The sequence below is a fragment of the Myotis daubentonii genome, chromosome X (genome assembly GCF_963259705.1).
Source record: "Myotis daubentonii chromosome X, mMyoDau2.1, whole genome shotgun sequence".
Classification (NCBI taxonomy): Eukaryota; Metazoa; Chordata; class Mammalia; order Chiroptera; family Vespertilionidae; genus Myotis; species Myotis daubentonii.
In genome coordinates, this window is record NC_081861.1 from 104,665,562 (window position 1) to 104,684,773 (window position 19,212).

The 19,212-nt window shown below is 40.3% G+C and overlaps 1 pseudogene; it reads right to left on the bottom strand.

Annotated features, from left to right (window-relative positions):
• Positions 1 to 13,959: 13,959 nt before the first annotated feature.
• LOC132223581 (large ribosomal subunit protein eL8-like) lies at positions 13,960 to 18,923 on the bottom strand (annotated as a pseudogene).
• Between the last annotated feature and the right edge of the window lie 289 nt (positions 18,924 to 19,212).

Consider the following 19,212-nt stretch of genomic DNA (forward strand, 5'->3'; position numbering starts at 1 on the left):
GTAGTGGGTGTTCAGAATGGTAATTGAATAAGCCTGACCTAGCATGTGGCTAGATAAAATGAGAAACAACAGGACATTCCCAGATGAAAAATCACTGTGGCTCATAGCAGTGGTGTCAATGCTCAAGTTTGGTGCCAGAGATACCAAGTTAGGTGATGAGTACTGTTATAGACTTTGGGCCCCCCCTCCAGTATAAATTGAATGACAGGTGAACATTACACCCAATCTAGTGGGATTAAATTTTTAGGCCTGTGTAAAAAGAGCTGGCATGAAATGGGGTGGATCTAATAAGAGGGATCTATAAACATTATCAATTGCCTGGAGATGAATTAGGGAAATATACTTTTCCTACATCTGTATGCCCAGCACTTGGGAACCAAGGCAGAAGGATGAATCATCTGTCCTTGGCTTAAGAAAAGTTTATAGTTCACTGTGTGTGATTTCCATGGGAAAGAGAGATAGAGAGTGAATGAGAAGATGAGTCCGGAGTGATTGTCATCATAAACTAAAGAGTCTGCCTATCCATACCCATAGGCTTTCTCATGGACGGTGTTTTTCTTGTTTTCTTGTTTGTTTTGTTTTTTATTTGTTTGTTTGTTTGTTTTTAACATATTGGCTCCTCCAAAGAGGCCTCAGGAAGTTCCAGAAAACACAAAGGGCCTGGGGGCTTACTTCTCTAGGGGAAAAGGAATCAGAGTCAGAAAGGAAAATACTCATCTTGAAAAAGAGTATTAATTCATAGCAGAGGTAATTTGAAATCTGGATTATAAGCCAGCTTTATTCTATTACCCTGGTTGTGCCAGAGGGTATGTTACAAAGAAGTCCAAGGTTGTTTGGTATGTGAAAGCCTTGGCCTGTGAATCAATCTTAGAGTGCCAAGATAACAGATTGCTTAGTTTCCCATTTTTTTGCAAGATTTGATAATTAATTATTGCATAAAGATTCACACTGTAGCTTGTACTACAAAGTTTTGACTAGGAAGAGGAAGTTATAGGGCAAGCATGTCAAACTTGCGGCCCACAACAAATATTTTTGTGGCCCAGCCAATATAATGGTATGTATGAAACGTTTTAATAAAAATTTCATAACTTAATTTTTACAATATCCTGTTATGCGTAATTATTAATAACAAGCTACAACTTTCGCTAATGACTGATTACGGTACTATAATCATGTTGCATTCATTTCCCTTACGCACCTTATGTGTAGGCGTACCATTTCTCTCCACTAATACTAGCAGCGATTATTTTAGCAGCTGATTGCCACGTCATTAGTCTTGTACTGACTTGTTTGGTATATGCAACAAGAAATATTTCGCTTTCAGAGAACAAGAAAAATAGGTTTATTTGCGTTACGCTTATTAATTTGTGCAGTTATTCAGTGTCTGGTAAGTTAATGTTCAAGAGAAATTATTAATTTTTATTAAAATGTTCTATTATTTTATGTTAACAATTACTCATTTATTTCAGCCTTTTGTATTCAGCATGTCTCTATAGAAATAAACCTATGTTTCTATGAAAATTGAAGCTTTTGTTTTTTTGCAGCCCACGTAAACTTAAACCTTGTTTATTTGGCCCATGTTAGCCTTTGAGTTTGACATGCTTGTTGTAGGGAGTCTCAGTATGCACCCAAGTTTTGTTCCATTTAGGTTTTTGACGTGTCTACACATACTTGGAGAACTTGTGGAAAAGCAGTGCCAAGATCCTAGTTACCTGAGGGGCCAAAGAACTTTTTGGAAAATAACTTATCCTCAGGGAACAAAAAGTGACAGAACTCAAGATGAGTTCAATGTGTCAGCCCGATTAGAAACATTGATTTTAATTACAACACATGTATATGTCACTCAGTTGGATTAGTAACTGACCTAGCTCACTCACAGGCATTCACATTTCAGTTCTAGAGGGGTACCCAAACAGAAAAAGAATGAAGAATGTCACAAGCTGTTCCACCTATTACACAGAATTACACAACTGTTTTACTATAGCTGTCCTATTTTTCATGACACATTTTTTAATCCTTACATTGAGGTATCAGGAGCATTAATATGAGCAACATTAGATGGGAGATGGCAATTTCAATCCACATATCCCTCTTAGGCAAAGGCAGTAGGTATCAGCAACCTGAGTGCAAAAATTTCCAAGAGTACCATCAGCAACAAGAACCTTCAAAAGCCATTAGTAATGAGTGGTATCTTAAGAGACAACGGATTTCATAGCTTTTTTTTAATGGACAAGGATGAGGCATTACCACAGCAAAGAGTAAGAAAATGGTAGGCACTAAGTAGCCTCCAAAGGACTGACTGATTCACACAGCATCTGAGAGATGTACCCTAAAGACTCAAAACTATTTGTTTCACTAGGGCCATGAGTAAGGTGAGGTAGAGAAAGCACTACATTTTTTAAAGTAAGTAAATCCAGAGTCATAGAAACTATTTGTTAGAATAAATCTATTTTACATTCATGATAATGTGGCTTGAGAAACAAAAGTCATTTATGATTATATTACATTTCTAGTAAGAACATAAAGGTATAACAGAAAAACTGAGTACAGGGTGGGACAAAAGTAGGTTCACAGTTGTGATTGATTATGTCAGAGTTTATTCTTGTAGTATTATTTATTAATTATTGTATTATTTTCCACACAAACAATTGTAAACCTACTTTTGCGCAATCCTGTATCTTAAGAAAATAAAACAAAAATAGGTAAAATCAGTTTGTCCAGTAATGTTAATGGCCTAATTTATACATGGATGCACTACAGGCATAAATAATGAATTAAATTATATTTCAAAAATTAAGAAGTGAATATCAATGAGATATCACTGATTAAATGCATTAGTTATGAATGAGAGACTATCAGCTAACTGATAATATATACTGAGAAAAGCTAATAAATCTCAAATAGCCAAAATTTATCATTGAGTGTATTAAATATTATTTTTTCCTTGTTTCCCTTGTCCTAAGAGATATATCAGCAAACACATTGCTACGAGAGATGTCTAAAATTTTTCAGCCTATAGTTTCTTCTAGGTTTTTTATAGTGTCACTAGTGGCCTGGTACACGAAAATTCGTGCACCTGCGCGGGGGGGGGGCATCCCTCAGCCCAGCCTGCACCCTCTCGCAGTCTGGGACCCCTTGGGGGATGTCCAACTGATGGCTTAGGCCTGCTCCCTGGGGGGATGGGGCCTAAGCTGGCAGTCAGACATCCCTCTGGCATCTAGGGAGCCCTCAGGGGATGTCCAACTAAAGGGAACAGACCTAAGCCATTAGTCAGACATCCTTAGCACCACCATGGAGGCTGGAGAGGCTCCCACCATGAGCTGGTTTCTGGCTGAGCTGTGCTCTCCCTGTGGAAGCACACTGACCACCAGGGGACAGCTCCTGCATTGAGCATCTGCCCTCTGGTGATCAGTGTGTGTCATAGAAACTGGTCATTCTTGGTCATTCTGCCATTAGGGTCAATTTGCATATTACCCTTTTATTATATAGGATGGCTTACATTTAAGTCTTTTATCCATTTTGAGTTTATGCTTATGTATGGTGTAATTTGGTGGTCTTGTTTCATTTTTTTTGCAAGTACCTGTCCAAATTTCCCAACACCATTTATTGAAGAGACTGTCTTGACTCAATTGTATGCTCCTGCCTTCTTTGTCAAATATTAATTGAGTGTAATGGCTTGGGGCGATTTCTGGGATCTCTGTTCTATTCCATTGATCTATATGCCTGTTCTTGTGACAATAATAGGGTGTTTTGATTACAGTGACTTTGTAGTATAATTTTATATCTGGTATTTTGATCCCTCCAACTTTGTTCTTCTTTCTCAAGATTGCTGCAGCTATTTGGAGTACTTTTGGTTCCATATAAATTTTTGGAGTATTTGTTTCAGATCTGTGAAATATGCTGTTAGTATTTCAATAGAGATTGCATTGAATCTATAGATTGCTTTGGGTAGTTTGGACATTTTAATGATCTTAAAAAAGAAAATAAACAAATGGGACTACATAAAAATGAAAAGCTTTTGCACAACAAAAGAAACCATCAACAGGAGAAGTAAATGGCAGCCAAATAGGCAGACCTGTCCTGCACCTCATCCCAGGGCCAGATTGGAAATACAAATAAATGGAAGAATATTCACCTGGAATTAACAACTGAAGTCCAACTGAGGAGGAAACTTATATAAAGGAAAGAGGAAACACCTGGATATTTGTCGGAAGGGGGAGGTCTTAAGAGGAGCTGACCCAGCTTCTAGGGCCGAGGGACAGCAGGCTGAGAGATGAGGGCCTGTTCCATCAGAAGATAGAGGCCCAGAACCCAGGCTAGTACCCACAACCTGGAGCACCAGAGCCAAGACCAGTGGCCTATGTAACATCCAGCAGTGAAAGGCAGCAGGGCTGCTGGCCGCAGTGGAGGCTGGATCCTATAGACCGGAGTTGGTTGAAGAGAAATCTGCAGTTTCCTTCCTTCCTTCCTTCCTTCCTTCCTTCCTTCCTTCCTTCCTTCCTTCCTTCCTTCCTTCCTTCCTTCCTTCCTTCCTTCCTTCCTTCCTTCCTTCCTTCCTTCCTTCCTTCCTCCCTTCCTTTTTAAATTCTAAAACCAGAACACAGGAGTATTCATTTGCAGCTATTCACCTGAGGCTTTGGGACAGGGAGGCCTGGATTTGAGGTGCTTAAGGAGAGGCTGTGGTGGGAAGCATTGTAGGGAGACATGGAAAAGCAGCAGCCAGGAGTATTTGGTTTTTTATAAGTGCCCAAACCAAAATGGCTATTTTTCTTGAGAGGAGCTAGCTGCTCCCAGGAGCCACAGGACAGGTAAGTTTATCAATGTATCTCCTAGGACAATGGAAACTAAGGAGAAAATAAACAAATGGGACTACATCAAGCTGAAAAGCTTCTGCACAGCAAAAGAAGCTATCAACAAAAAATGAAAAAGAAAATGGGATTTTATATATGGCCAACCAATAGTGATGAAATTGCAGCTTTCATTACAGAGAGAGAAAAAACCTTTGTACATTTAGGCAAATGGAAAGGAAAATCAATGGCAATAAAGTAATATCTGAAAAGGTAATTTTTTACACAAATATTTATTTTCTTTACAAGTATAAACTTTTGAACCTTAAATTCTTATATGTTATGTAGAATGTCAGTTCTAGTTCTGCATAAACTTCAGGAATTGGTGGAAATGTTAACTGAAATGTAATGGCATGTTTCCAAGCTTGACAAAATAATTTACTCAGTTTTGACTTTTATGTTGGTAGATGAGAACCAAACAGCTTGCATTTCTTCGTGTATTTTAATGTGAAATAAATACTTCAACAGAGAAGTATTCAGAACATTCCTGAGTTGAAGGTATAAAACTTTAAAACTTCTCAATGACTTTCTATTATTCTCGGGATAAAAACCAAAATCCTTATTGCCCTAGAAAGCCCTGCATTGTTTGGCATCAACCTCTTTCTCTGCACCTCATCTCAAGTCACTCATACCCTTGCTCATTACAGTCTGGTCACACTGCTCCAAGGCCATTGTACATTCTGTACCGAAATTAAGATACATTACTGAAATTATTTCAAATATTACAATAAGTATATAAAATGAGAACTGATAAGTATGCTCACAAGGGACTATTTGAAGAATTCTAGATTAATGTAGTAAAGTTTAGATTTATCAAAAGCAAGTTACTTTTTATGAATCACATGTCTTCATAAAACTAAATATGCTGGGCAAACTAAATGTTATTTGCTTAAATCTTATTTCTTTCTTGAAAAATTTTGAGGAAGCTCTAAAGCTAGTTTTAAAGAGCGACACTGCACTCTTCTGGTTCTCCTCTGTCTACACATTAAATGCATATACATAATAGAGGGAAGAAAGAAGGATATAGAATAAAACAAACAAGAGATATAACAATCAAACGTAACACATGGATCTTATTTGTATGGTGATAAGAGAAAAATAAATGGTTGTAAAATACACCTTGAAGGTAATCAGGAAAAAATTAATGTAGCCTGGGTATTGGATGGTGTTAAGGAGTTACTGTTAATTTTGTTAGGTATAATAATAGCATGATAGTTAATATAGAAAAAATAAGCCCTATAAATCAGAAATGCTTTAAAATATGCCAGCAAAAATCAAATGAAGAAATAGATGCAAAAAATTGTCATAATGTACACTGAACATCCTAGTTAAATGAGAGAGTAAACTCCCAATGTTAAAGAAAAACATAAACTGATGAACAAAAATATTCCCAGAGACAGAGAAGCATCGAACAGACCATCAAACTTCAGAGGGAAGGCAGGGGACTGGGGGAAGAGATCAACCAAAAGACTTGTATGTATGCCTATAAGCATAACCAATGGACACCAATACTATGGAGGTGAGGGCATGTGCTCAGGGGTGGGGTAGCCAGAGAGAGGTCATTGGGGGGAAAGGAGACATATGTAATACTATATGTAATACTTCAAACAATAAAGAAATTTTTTTAAAGTACATTTACAATTGTGAGTACATGAAACACAGAGTTTATTCTTGTATTATTTTTTGTTAACTAGAGGCCCAGTGCATAGATATGTGCACCGGTGGGGACCCATGGCGTGGCCTGTGAGAATCGAGCTGCAACCTGGCATCCAACATCACCCGAGGGATGTAGAAGTGTGAGAAGCAGCAGGTGGCTGGGGAGGAGCCGTTCCCACTCATCCCAGCCCCTGCTCATCCCAGTTAGCTGAGCATCTGCCTCCCCATCTTTCCCTGCCACCCCTCACATCTCCTGGTCTGCCACACCCAGCTGCAGAGAAGTGGGTCCCTAGGGCAGAGCTCCCGTGGCCTTGCTAGAGGTGCAGACTGAGGTTTGGAGGAGTGGAGTGAGAGCCCAAGGGGCACCCGGGGTGGACCAGAGAGTCACAGTAGCTGTGTGGTGAGGATGCCACTTCAAGCACCTTCCTGCAAGTCCTGGGATGGCTGCAGTCTGATAGAAGGAGGCAGGCACTAGGGACGGAGTTCATAGTCTCTTTTTTCCCTCCCTCTGTCCCTCAGTCCCAGCTTCCCAGGGAGGATGCGGTTTGAGGGGTTGACAGGGTTTGGGGGGCACCACACCTCCAGAGTGGTGCCTGAGGAGGGGTGGAATATGGGCAGATGGCCCGGCCTCCCAATGGGAACTGCAGCTCAGTCCCACTTCTTGCGATCTTTCATAGACTCAATAGCCTGTTCCTCTTTTTATCTGTCCAAGTTTTACTGCACGCTGGTGACCATTGTGTGTCATAGTGACTGGTCGACCAGTCGTTCGGTCGTTTGATTGTTCAGTCACTTAGGCTTTTATATATATAGACTATTGGCCCAGTGCACAAAATTTGTGCACAGGAGGGTTCCTCAGGCCAGTCTGCACCCTCTTGCAATCCAGGACTCCTTAGGTGATATCTGACTGCCAATTTAGGCCCGATCCTACAGACAGCCAGACATCCCTCTTGCAATCTGGGACTGCTGGCTCCTAACTGCTGGCCTGCCTGCCTGATAACCCCGAACCTCCTCTGCCTTGGCCCCCGCCATTGTGGCTTCATCCAGAAGGACGTCCAGAATGATGTCTGGAGGTCATTCGGCTATTTGGTCTAATTACTAGTAGCATATTACACTTTTATTATTATAGACTAGGGGCCCAGTGCATGAATTCATGCACCTTGAAAGGAACTGTGGGCTGTGAGACTGCGGTGGGCACAAGGGTGGGTCTCCACCCACCCTCTGTGCCCCTGCCCAGCCCCTCCTGACGTGGCCCTCGGTCCCCTCCCTGCCGGCAACCCCACTCCTGCTGCCACTGCTCCCATGCGCTGACAGTGCCAGCCCTGCTCGTACCTGCAGCCAGTGGCAGAGACACCACTTGCACCCGCTGCCAGCACCCGGCACTGGTCCTGATCGCTTGGTGCAGTCAGCAGTGCGAACAGTGGCTGCTGGCCCCAATTGCCCCTGAGGGCTTCTCTACCTCCCCCTGCTCCTGAAGGGCAATTGGGGCAGTAGCCACCACTCGCACCCACTGACAACGCTGAGCAATCGGGACTGGCGCTAGATGCCAGCAGCGGTGTGAGCGGCAGCTCCAGTGCCGGCTGTGGGTGCGAGTGGGGCCAGCACTAGCAGTGGGTGTGAGCGGCGGTTCCGGCGCCAGCAGCAGGTGTGAGTGGGGCCAGTGCAAGCAGCAGGTGCATGCACCAGGCGGGATCAACAGCAGCACACGGGAGCAAAGAACTTTCAGTAACCACCAGAGGTTCTCCCCGATGACAGCAATCGGAACCCTGTCTTGGTCTGTTGCCTCTGCTCACCTGCTCCACCATCCTGCCACAGCCAACGCCTGCCATGTTCCATGCTCGCCCCCTGGTGGTCAGTGCATGTTACAGAGACCGGTTGTTCGGTTGTTCGGTTGTTCCGCCATTCAGTCTATTTGCATATTAGCCTTTTATTATATAAGATTATTGTATTAGTTTTCATATGAACAACTGTAAACCTACTTTTGTCCCACCCTGAACTATATTATGTAATCACTTAATATTTAAATTTTGGATATACTTTGTTGGAATTCCCATCAGTATTTTATATTTTTTGTTGCTTTTGTGAATGGCTATTTCTTGCAGGTGTATATTTCTTGCAGCTTTTAAATACTGGTAAAAAATAAAAAAAGAAAAGCTACAAAAGGACTAGAAGAAAACACAGGTGAATTCTATTTTTATAATTGACAAAAACAAAAGGCTTTTTAAACTATGGTTCAAGATTCAGAAGAAAAAAACCAAAAATCAATAATGTCAACTACTTTTTATAAAAATACACTTCTGCATAGCCAAAAAATCATATTTTTTTAAATAATAAAAATATGGGAAAATATTTTCCTCTTAGTATCACAGATGAGAACTAATCTTCCCAGTTTATTAAGAGGTCCTAGAAATTGATATGAAAAAGACAAGCAATCTAATGGAAAAATTAGAAAAAGACATGAATGGACAGTTCAGAGAAAAATAAATACAAATTTCCTGAACATATAAAAATGCTCCATCTCACTCATAATAAGAAAATATGCATTAAACTACAATGGAAGATAATTTCTACCAATCAGCTTTGGGAAATAAACATCTACACTAATAAAAGAGAAACATGGGAATTGGCGTACAACCGCTACCCTTCTCATTGCCTAATCAGCGAGATATGCAAATTAACTGTCAGCCAAGATGGCAGCCGGCAGCCAGGCAGCTTGAAACTAACATGAGGCTTGCTTGCCTCAGTGACGGAGAAAACCAACATTCCCCGCCTACGGCTGCAGGCCTCTGAGCCTGCAGTTTCAAACATTGTAACAAATACCACCGGGCTTCAGCCAGCAGGATTGCAACATTGTAAGCAAAGGCCAGAAACCTACAGCCAAGCCTCAAGCTAAAGCTGGCCCAGAATTAAAAAAAACAAAAAGAAAAAAGGAGCGGTTGGGAGCTTCAGTCACCCCCAGACTGAAAACAGCCCTCATCCCCTCACCCAGGCTGGCCAGGCACCCCAGTGGGGACCCCCACCCTGAAGGATGTGTGACCAGCTGCAAACAGCCATCATCCCCTCACCCAGGCTGGCCAGGCACCCCAGTGGAGACCCCCACCCTGATCCAGGACACCCTTCAGGGCAAACCAGCCGGCCCCCACCCATGCACCAGGCCTCTACCCTATATAGTAAAAGGGTAATATGCTCCCAGCACCGGGATCAGCAGAGCCGTGAGGCCTCCCAGCACCGGGATCAGCGTGACAGGGGGCAGCGCCCAAACCCCCTGATCGCCCTGCGGCTCTGTGTGTGACAGGGGGCGGCACCCCAACCCTCCCCCTCCACGGGCCCTGCTCTGTGTGTGATGGGGTAGGGCCATAACCTCCCCATCAGCCCTGCCCTGAGTGTGACAGAGGCGGCGCCCCAACCCCCTGATTGGCCCTGCTCTGTGGGTGATAGAGGGTGGCGCCCCAACCCGCTGATCTGCCCTGCTCTGTGTGTGACAGGGGACGGTGCCCCAACTCCCCTATCGGCCCTACTCTCTGAGTGACAGGGGGGAGCTCCTCAACCCCCTGATGGGCCCTGCTCTGTGTGTGACAGGGGGGAGCTCCCCAACCCCCTGATGGGCCCTGCTCTGTGCATAACAGGGTACGGAGCCGCAACCCCCCTGTTAGGCCCTGCTCTGTGAGTGACAGGGGGCAGCGCCCCAATCCCCTGATTGACCCTGCTCTGTGCCTGACAGGGGGTGGCGCAGCAACCTCCCCATCGACCCTGCCTTGAGTGTGACAGGGGGCGGTGCCCCAACCCCCCAATCGGCCCTACCCTGAGCGTGACTGAGGGTGGCATCGCAACCTCCCGATCTGCCCTGCTCTGTGCATGACAGGGGGCGGCGCCCCAACTCCCCAATCGGCCCTGCTCTGAGCCCAACCAGGGGCTGCACCTAGGGATTGGGCCTGCCCTCTGCCACCCGGGAGCAGGCCTAAGCCAGCAGGGCATTATCTCCTGAGGGGTCCCAGACTGCTAGAGGGCACAGGCCGGGCTGAGGGACCCCCCTCCCCCCCGAGTGCACAAATTTTTGTGCACCGGGCCTCTAGTTCTCATGTTCTCATATATTTTAGTAGAGCAATCCCTATGGAGTGTAATTTGGTAATATTTATAAAAAAATACAAATGAATTTTATCTTTTGATTCAGTAATACTAATAAGAATTTATGTCTACAAATATACCTTCATACTTATACAAAGATATATATTGGTGTATTATTTGTAATAATAAAAGATTGGAAATAATCCAAAAGTACATCACTAGAGAACTTGTTAAGTAAGTGGTGATAAACCCATACAATGGAGTACTAAGCATCTGTTTAAAAAACACAATGAGGCCCTAACTAGTTTGGATCAATAGATAGATAAAGCATCGGCCTGTGGACCAAAGGGTCTTGGGTTTGATTCCAGTCAAGGACACATACCTTGACTGCAGGCTCCTCCCTGGCCCTGGCCCTTGTCAGGGCTTGTGCAGGGGGCAACCAGTTGATGTGTTTCCCTCACATTGATGTTTCTCTCTCTATTCCACTCTCCCTAAAAATCAATGGAAAAATATTTTCAGGTGAGGATTAACAAAAAAATAATATAAAAATATAAAACAATGTGGAACCTCTCTGTATATACTGATATGGGAAGATCTCCGGGATATGTAAATAAGTGAAAGAGAGTTAGAAAAAGAAGAGTATCTGTAGTGTAATACCTTTTGAATAAAGGATGAAAGTGATAATGGCATATATCATAATTTTCTTGTATTTACTTATAAAAACACTGGAAGTATCCACAAGAATTAATAGAAGCATTATATGCAGGGTATAGGGGAGAGAGGTGCATATGGGGAAGGGATATGAATGGAACTTCTGAATGTAAACCTTGGTTATTGCTTTAATTTTGAACCATTTGAGTATACTATGTTACTAAAACAATATAAATAAGAAGTATTTTAAAAGAAAAAAAGGTAATTGCTCCACAAGCCTTGCACATTTTATTCCAAGCAGATTTATTTTTTGTTGTTTTTTACTGTGTTCCCACACTATTTTAAATGCAGTTTTCTATAATACTTCTTAGTCACTTCCATAATTTTTCTTTATCAGTCATTCCTACAAATCTATGAACTTCTTAAGTGTAGGAGTCTTGTGTTAATGCATTTCTGTCTCTTTCATAATGTTCACCATGCCTCACATGTGATATTTGCCCATTAAATATAACCTTTTCAGGTCTACCTTGTCTTAATTAATATTTTCCTGTAGCATCTTACTTTTGTTCTCTTTATTGAATTTTATCACTATCTCATATTAGAATTATTTGCTTAGTTTTGTTTGCTTTTATCAGATGGTGAACCCCTGATGATTTATTAGGTATTCAACTAAAATAATGAACTGAGAGGCCTAGAAAATGTATAAATAATTGCTATATAATTTATAAGTTAAATTATGCAAACACTATCACAATACTTAATATATATGTAAAATGATCACTCTCTAATAAAATAATGGAGTCTCCTTAGTGAAAAATAAGAAACAGACCTTTAAAAATATCTTTTGTTCATTATACTGATGCACTTATTTATGAAGACCCCACACATAAGGGTATGCAAACATCTATTAAGCTGTTTTTAAAATCTCCTTTTGGCTTAGTTTCTATAATTTTAATAATTAATTTTGAAAAGCATTAATGATATTTAGACAGACTGCTATATACCAGTGGGGTAGAACAACATTACTAAATGAGACTTGAAGTTCCAAGGTTGATGGAAATATTTTCCTAGAGCAACAGGTAGATTCTTTGAATGCATGAAAGTTCCTAGCAAAAATTTATTTATTTATTATTCATTCATTCATTCATTCATTCAGCAAATATTTTTTGAGCAACTGCTATGCTAGGCATTCTGAAGTATTAAGATATAAGTAAAATATGGTCTTTGTCCTCAGGGAGGCAGTATAGCATAATGGTTAAGAATATAATTAAATAAACCTACTTTTGAAATATCGCTTCTCTACATGACCATGAGCAAATTACTTAAACACTGTGCCTTAATTTTATCTTCTGTCAAATAGGGCAATGATAGCTATTTCACAGGCTTGTTATTAAGATTTAGATGAAATAATGTGCATATAGATTGTACACATGCTTGGCATATAATAACCACTCCAAAAGTGTTATTTGCATTCTTATTGCCTAAAAATAGAATTGTTCTTTTATGCAGTCTTCCTTTTTATAAGAGTAGTACTCATATGCTTTATTGTAGAATGTGACCCCATTCTAAATACTTACTTTTATCCTAATTCTCAGGCTCTATGAGGCATGAGAGAACAACTTCTTAAAGTAGTGAGGATATTATTAAATAAAATTGATAATTATTAGTACTCTTAATAAGAAGAATAAAAGAAAACTGATGATGGGAGAACACATATTATTTATTTGAATGATACAAGGGAATTCTAATCAAGATTCTAAATCAGTGATTCCCAAAGTGGGCGCTACCGCCCCCTGGTGGGCGCTGCAGCAATCCAGGGGGGCGGTGATGGCCACAGGTGCATTTGTTTTAACTTTTTTTGTATTACCTTTCTATTCTGAGTTCAATAAATAGTTTCATAATTTCAAACTTCAATGTTTCTAATTTACACCTTTCTTTACTATATTTTACGAAAAAGGTAGAAACATTAATACATATATCTTTCTGTTTAATTGCTATTAAAATTTAAAAAAAAATTAATTTCCAGGGGGTGCTGAGTAATATTTTTTCTGGAAAGGGGGCGGTAGGCCAAATAAGTTTGGGAACCACTGTTCTAAATGTATTTAAAAGTATTTTGAAAAGAAAATGAAGACTACTAAATGTCAGTATGGGTTCACTAATATACTATGCTAGACCAGTAGACCAGTGTTACCTAAACTGGTGTCTCTCAGAACAGTGAATGCTAATAGGATACTGCTGCCAAAATTATATATATTTTCTATGACTAAATAAGTCTAAGACACATGAAATTAAGCAAAGTTAAAAATATGTCTCCACATGTATTCACTTTAAAAGGTCACTGTAGGACTTTTCAGAGTTTTAATACACTATATTGTATTACATATCTTCAATAGGTAAACATAGTATGTAGTCTTTCCAAATGTCAGCATGACTACAAGGTCAGACAAAAGTATGTTTACAGTTGTTCATATGAAAAATACAATGATTAATAAATAATAATACAAGGACAAAGTCTGTTTTGCGTACTTGCAACTGCAAATGTACTTTTGCCCCACCCTATATTGTGGAGATTGTGTATATTTGCGTGTGTGCCTGTGCATTACTTATCAATAGTACTCCAAACTAATGTTTTATAAAATATAGTTTTGAAAATATGGTTCTAGTTTAGGTTTCTTTTTTTGTTTTGTTTATTTGAATTATAATTTTTATTACTTTTATGTACAGAAAACTCAACAATATACACTTAGCCCAGTTTGCTGGCCGGTAGTCTAGTCTTTGACTTTTCCAACTTGGCAATATGAGCCACTGACATTGCCTCCTCAGTGGCAGCAGATCTCATCATATCTGTTGTTGTAATTGGTCCAGATGACTTCCACCAGCTTAGCCAGAGCTCTATTGTCTTCCAAGTTAGCCTGTGTGAAGGCGAGAGTGGTGCAGGTCTTCTTGTGGACTAGATGTCCCAGACTGGCCTTCCCCTTGATAATGCAGTAGAGAACCCCCATCTTACGGCACAGGGCAGGCAGGAGGACAGCCATCTCAGTGGAATCCACATCATGTGCAATCACTACCAGATGGGCCTTCTTGTTCTCCATCAAGGTGGTGACAGTGTTAACCCTTGCTCAAAGGGCAGGTGGCCTCTTGGTGGGTACATCACTCTTGCCAGCAGCTTTCTTCTCAGTCCAGGCCAACAATCTCTGCTTCTTTTCTTGCTCTGTCTCTGATCTGTACTTGTGTGCCAGCTTAACCAGTTGAATAGCTGTTTGGTGGTTCAAGGACAGGGTGAACTGGTTAATGGAAGGAGGCCCTTACAGACATTTATAAAGAATTGCCCTTTGCCACTGCCACCAAATGTAGTAGGGTCATTTGACAAAGCAGGTGAGATCCTTTTTCGGCTGAACGTCCTTTCCAATGCCAAAATTCTTGGGCTTTTTCTCAAACAGGAGATTTACTACCTACTTGACCTCCTGCTTCTTCATGACAACAGGGCACCTCTTTCCCCTTAGTCTTCCTTCCTTTCAGATTATTGGGTGGGAGGAAGAGAGCTAGTTTACGTTTCTTTATAGAATAATAGAGTAGTAGAAATGAAAATAAGGAGACATATTATATTTTAACATTTATGTCATTTGAAACAACTCATTTTGTTAATCTGAGGTGGAAAAATGTTTTCTAGATCAGTCATCTTTAAACATTTTGCTTGTATAACCTTTAAAAGAATTTTCTATACTCTCATACATTTTTAAGTTAACACCAAACATTTTTTCACCCTGATTTTAAATTATTAAAAAATTGGTAAAAAAAAAAAAAAAACACCAAAAAAACAATCCCATTTACCAGCACACCAAAAAATTTAAGATACCTAGGAATTAACTTAACTAAGGATGTAAAAGACCTGTACTCAGAAAACTACAGGACACTGAAAAAAGAGATAGAGGAAGACATAAACAGATGGAAGAACATACCATGTTCATGGATTGCTAGAACCAACATCATTAAAATGTCCATAATACCCAAAGCAATTTATAGATTCAATGCAATCTCTATTAAAATACCAATGAAATATTTCACAGACCTAGAGTGAAATCTCCAAAAATTCATCTGGAATAAAAAAAGACCCCGAATAGTTACAGCAATCCTGAGAAAGAAAAACAAAGTAGATGGGATCTCAATACCAGATATCAAGCTGTATTACAAAGCCACTGTTCTCAAAACTGCCTGGTACTGGCACAAGAACAGACATATAGATCAATTGAATAGAATAGAGAGCCCAGAAATTGACCCAAACCACTATGCTCAATTAATATTTGATAAAGGAGGCAAGACCATACAATGGAGTCAAGACAGTCTCTTTAATAAATGGTGTTGGGGAAATTGGACAGATACATGCAAGAAAATGAAACTAGACCACCAACTTACACCATACACAAAAATAACCTCAAAATGGATAAAGGACTTAAACATAAGATGGGAAACCATAAAAATACTAGAGGAATTCACGGGCAGCAAAATCTCAGACATATGCCAAAGCAATTTCTTCACTGATACAGCTCCTAGGGCAATGGAAACTAAAGAGAAAATAAACAAATGGGACTACATCAAAATAAAAAGCTTTTTGCACAACAACAACAACAACAACAACAACATCAACAAAACAACAAGAAAGCCCACTGCACGGGAGAACATATTTGCCAATGTTATCTCTGATAAGGGTTTAATCTCCAAAATTTATAAGGAACTCATACAACTTAACAAAAGAAATATAAACTACCCAGTCAAAAAATGGGCAATGGACCTAAATAGATACTTTTCAAAAGAAGACATAAGGAAGGCCAAGAGACATATGAAAACATGCTCAAAGTCACTAATCATCTGAGGGATGCAAATTAAAATGACAATGAGGAACCATCTCACACCTGTCAGAATGGCTATCATCAACAAATCAAATGACAAATGCTGGAGAGGATGCAGAGAAAAAGGAACCCTTGTGCACTTCTGGTGGGAACGCAGACTGGTGCAGCCACTGTGGAGAACAGTATGGCATTTCCTCAAAAAACTAAAAATGGAACTCCCATTTGACCCAGTGATCCTACTTCTAGGAATATATCCCAAGAAACTAGAAACACCACTCAGGAAGGATATATGCACCCCTATGTTCATACAGCACAATTCACCATAGCTAAGATTTGGAAACAGCCTAAGTGCCCATCAGCAAATGAGTGGATTTTAAAAAAAGTGTGATACATCTACACAATGGAATACTATGCTGCAGTAAAAAAGAAGAAATTCTTACCATTTGCAACATCATGTATGGAACTGGAAAGCATTATGCTAAGCGAAATAAGTCAGTCAGAGAAAGATAACTATCACATGATCTTACTCATTTATGTACTATAATGAACAACATAAACTGATGAACAAAAACAGATCCAGAGAAAGAGAAGCATTGATCAGACTTTCAAACCTCAGAGGGAATGTTGGGGAGGGTGGGGGTAAAGGGGAGAGATCAACCGAAGGACTTGTATGCATGCATATAATCCTATCCAATGAACACAGAGAACAGGGGGGTGAGGGCATGAGTGGGGGGATAGGGTGGGGGAAATGGGGCAATAAGGACACATATGTAAATACCTTAATCAATAAAGAAAAAAATTTTTTTTAATTAAATAAAAATTTGGATCTCAGCAGCACGCAATTGCCTTCATCATAAACATTTTCTATGACCTATTTTTTTTCATTGGTCTCATACATGGACTACTTTGAGCCATTTATTCAGTAAATCATTTTATATAATGTAATAAGAATGCACAAACCCAACACACATAAAGAAAGGTAGGTCTTAAAATTAACTTGATTTTCAACCATATATTTTTCTCCCACCATTCCATTATCGAGTCAGCTAGTCTTAATCCTGTGTTCATTGTTTCCTGGCTTTCTGTTTTATTTAGCTTTATTGCATTTAAATGCATTTATACACATATGAAAAGATTTTTGACATCAATAATCATCAGATAAATGAAATAAAAACAGTAATGAGATATCACCTCACACATGTCATAATGGTTATCAGCAATAAATCCATAAATCATAAGTACTCATAAGGATGTGGAGAAAAAGGAACCCTCATGCACTGTTAGTGGGAATGCAGATTGGTGCAGCCACTGTGGAAAGCAGTATGGAGTTAATCTCAACAAATTAAAAATGGAACTGCCTTATGACCTAACTATTTCATTTCTGGCAATATATCCCAAGAAACCTGAAACTCCATTTTGAAAGAATATATGTACCCATATGCAGGAAGCCATCCATTGTCAACATTATCATGAAAGTGCAACAAGGAACTTGGAAGGCCGATGGACCTTGGACAATTAGCAGGGCTAATAGCATGCACCAATTGTTTTGTTGAGATACTAATGGCTCGAAGCAACTTCCTGACCTCATAGCCTCAAAGTAAATCTTTACTGATCTTTTTACTGACCTTTGAGACAGTCTGTCTGCTACCAGTTTGCCGTGCTTAACTGAGGGCAAAGATATGTATCTTTGAATTGAATGAAAGCTAACAGGTCCGGGGCTTCAGGGAGCTTCTCCACTAAAGGGAAGTTTCCACCTGGCCCCCCCATGCCTTCTAAATTCATATTTCTTGTCTAGTGTTTTCATTTGTGCATGACCCCTTCTTCAGATCCTGAACCCTAGCCGTGCTGGTTGCGGCTTCACACCCATATATTCATTGCAACATAATTTACTATAGTCAAGATTTGGAAGCAGCCCATGTGCCCATCAGTAGATGAGTGGATAAAAAATGGTGGTAAATTTACTAAATGAAATACTACCCACTCAGAAAAAAGAAGGAAATATTATCTTTTGCAACAGCATGGATGGACCTGGAGAGAATTATGGTAAGTAAAATAAGCCAGTTGGAAAAAGACAAATATCATGTGATTTCATTCATATTTGGAATCTAACAAACAAAATAAACTAATAAACAAAACAGAAACAGACCCATAGATAGAGAACAGACTGACTGTTATCAGAAGGGAGGAGTTGGGGGGGAGGCAAGGTGAAAAGAGGGGAAGGGATTAAGCAAAAAAAAATCCCTTATAGACACAGACAACATTATGGTAATTACCAGAGGGAAAAGAGGGTGGGGGGATGTGGACGAGAGCAAAGGGGGATAAATGGTGGCAGAAAGAGACTCTACTTTGGGTGGTGCACACACGATGCAGTATGCAGAGAATGTATTATAGAGTTGTACACTGGAGACCTGTATGGTTTTATTAACAATGCCACCCCAATAAATTCAACTAAAAAAAGAAAAGAATGTATGGATGGACATGTATAGATGAAAAAAAAGGTAACAGAAACAAATACTCATGCATGTATGATCACTTGATCTTTGGCAATAGTGCATTGTAAAGCATTGGAAAAAGATTGTTGCCCCCTACCACTAGTTTCTAGTACTAGAATACTTGAATATCTACTTAAAAAATGTAAATGTGATCCATATTTAAAACCTTACATACAATTAAACTCCACGTGTATTGTAGCTTTAAAAATAAAAAAGTATCACAGAGTTTTTCCTAAAATCTCTTAAACAAGCAGTATCTGGCCTTAATGTGCCCCATACCTCTCTCTAAGTGAACCCAGCCCTGGCATGACAGCAGCTGGCCTTGGTTCCAAGCTTGGACTCACCTGGGCATTTCCAAGTCCAGCCATCTGCAGATAGCTTTGTAGCCCATGCCAGGTGGCCCTAGGCAGAACAGAGATGGCAGCTGACCATTACCTGCACCTCCTGGGAGGCCCCAGAGCCAGTGAACAGCTTAAGACCACGTTGAAGCATCACCACTCAACCACCTCCATAAGTGACACACTCAAGGGCCAGACTCAGCAGGTACCAGAAACCCTCTGAAGGAAGTCCTGCTCTATGGGGTGGGCCCCTACTCAGCTGATCCTCCATGGTGGTTGGACGTTGGTGGTCACAGCCACTCCTCGCAGGTAGTCGGCC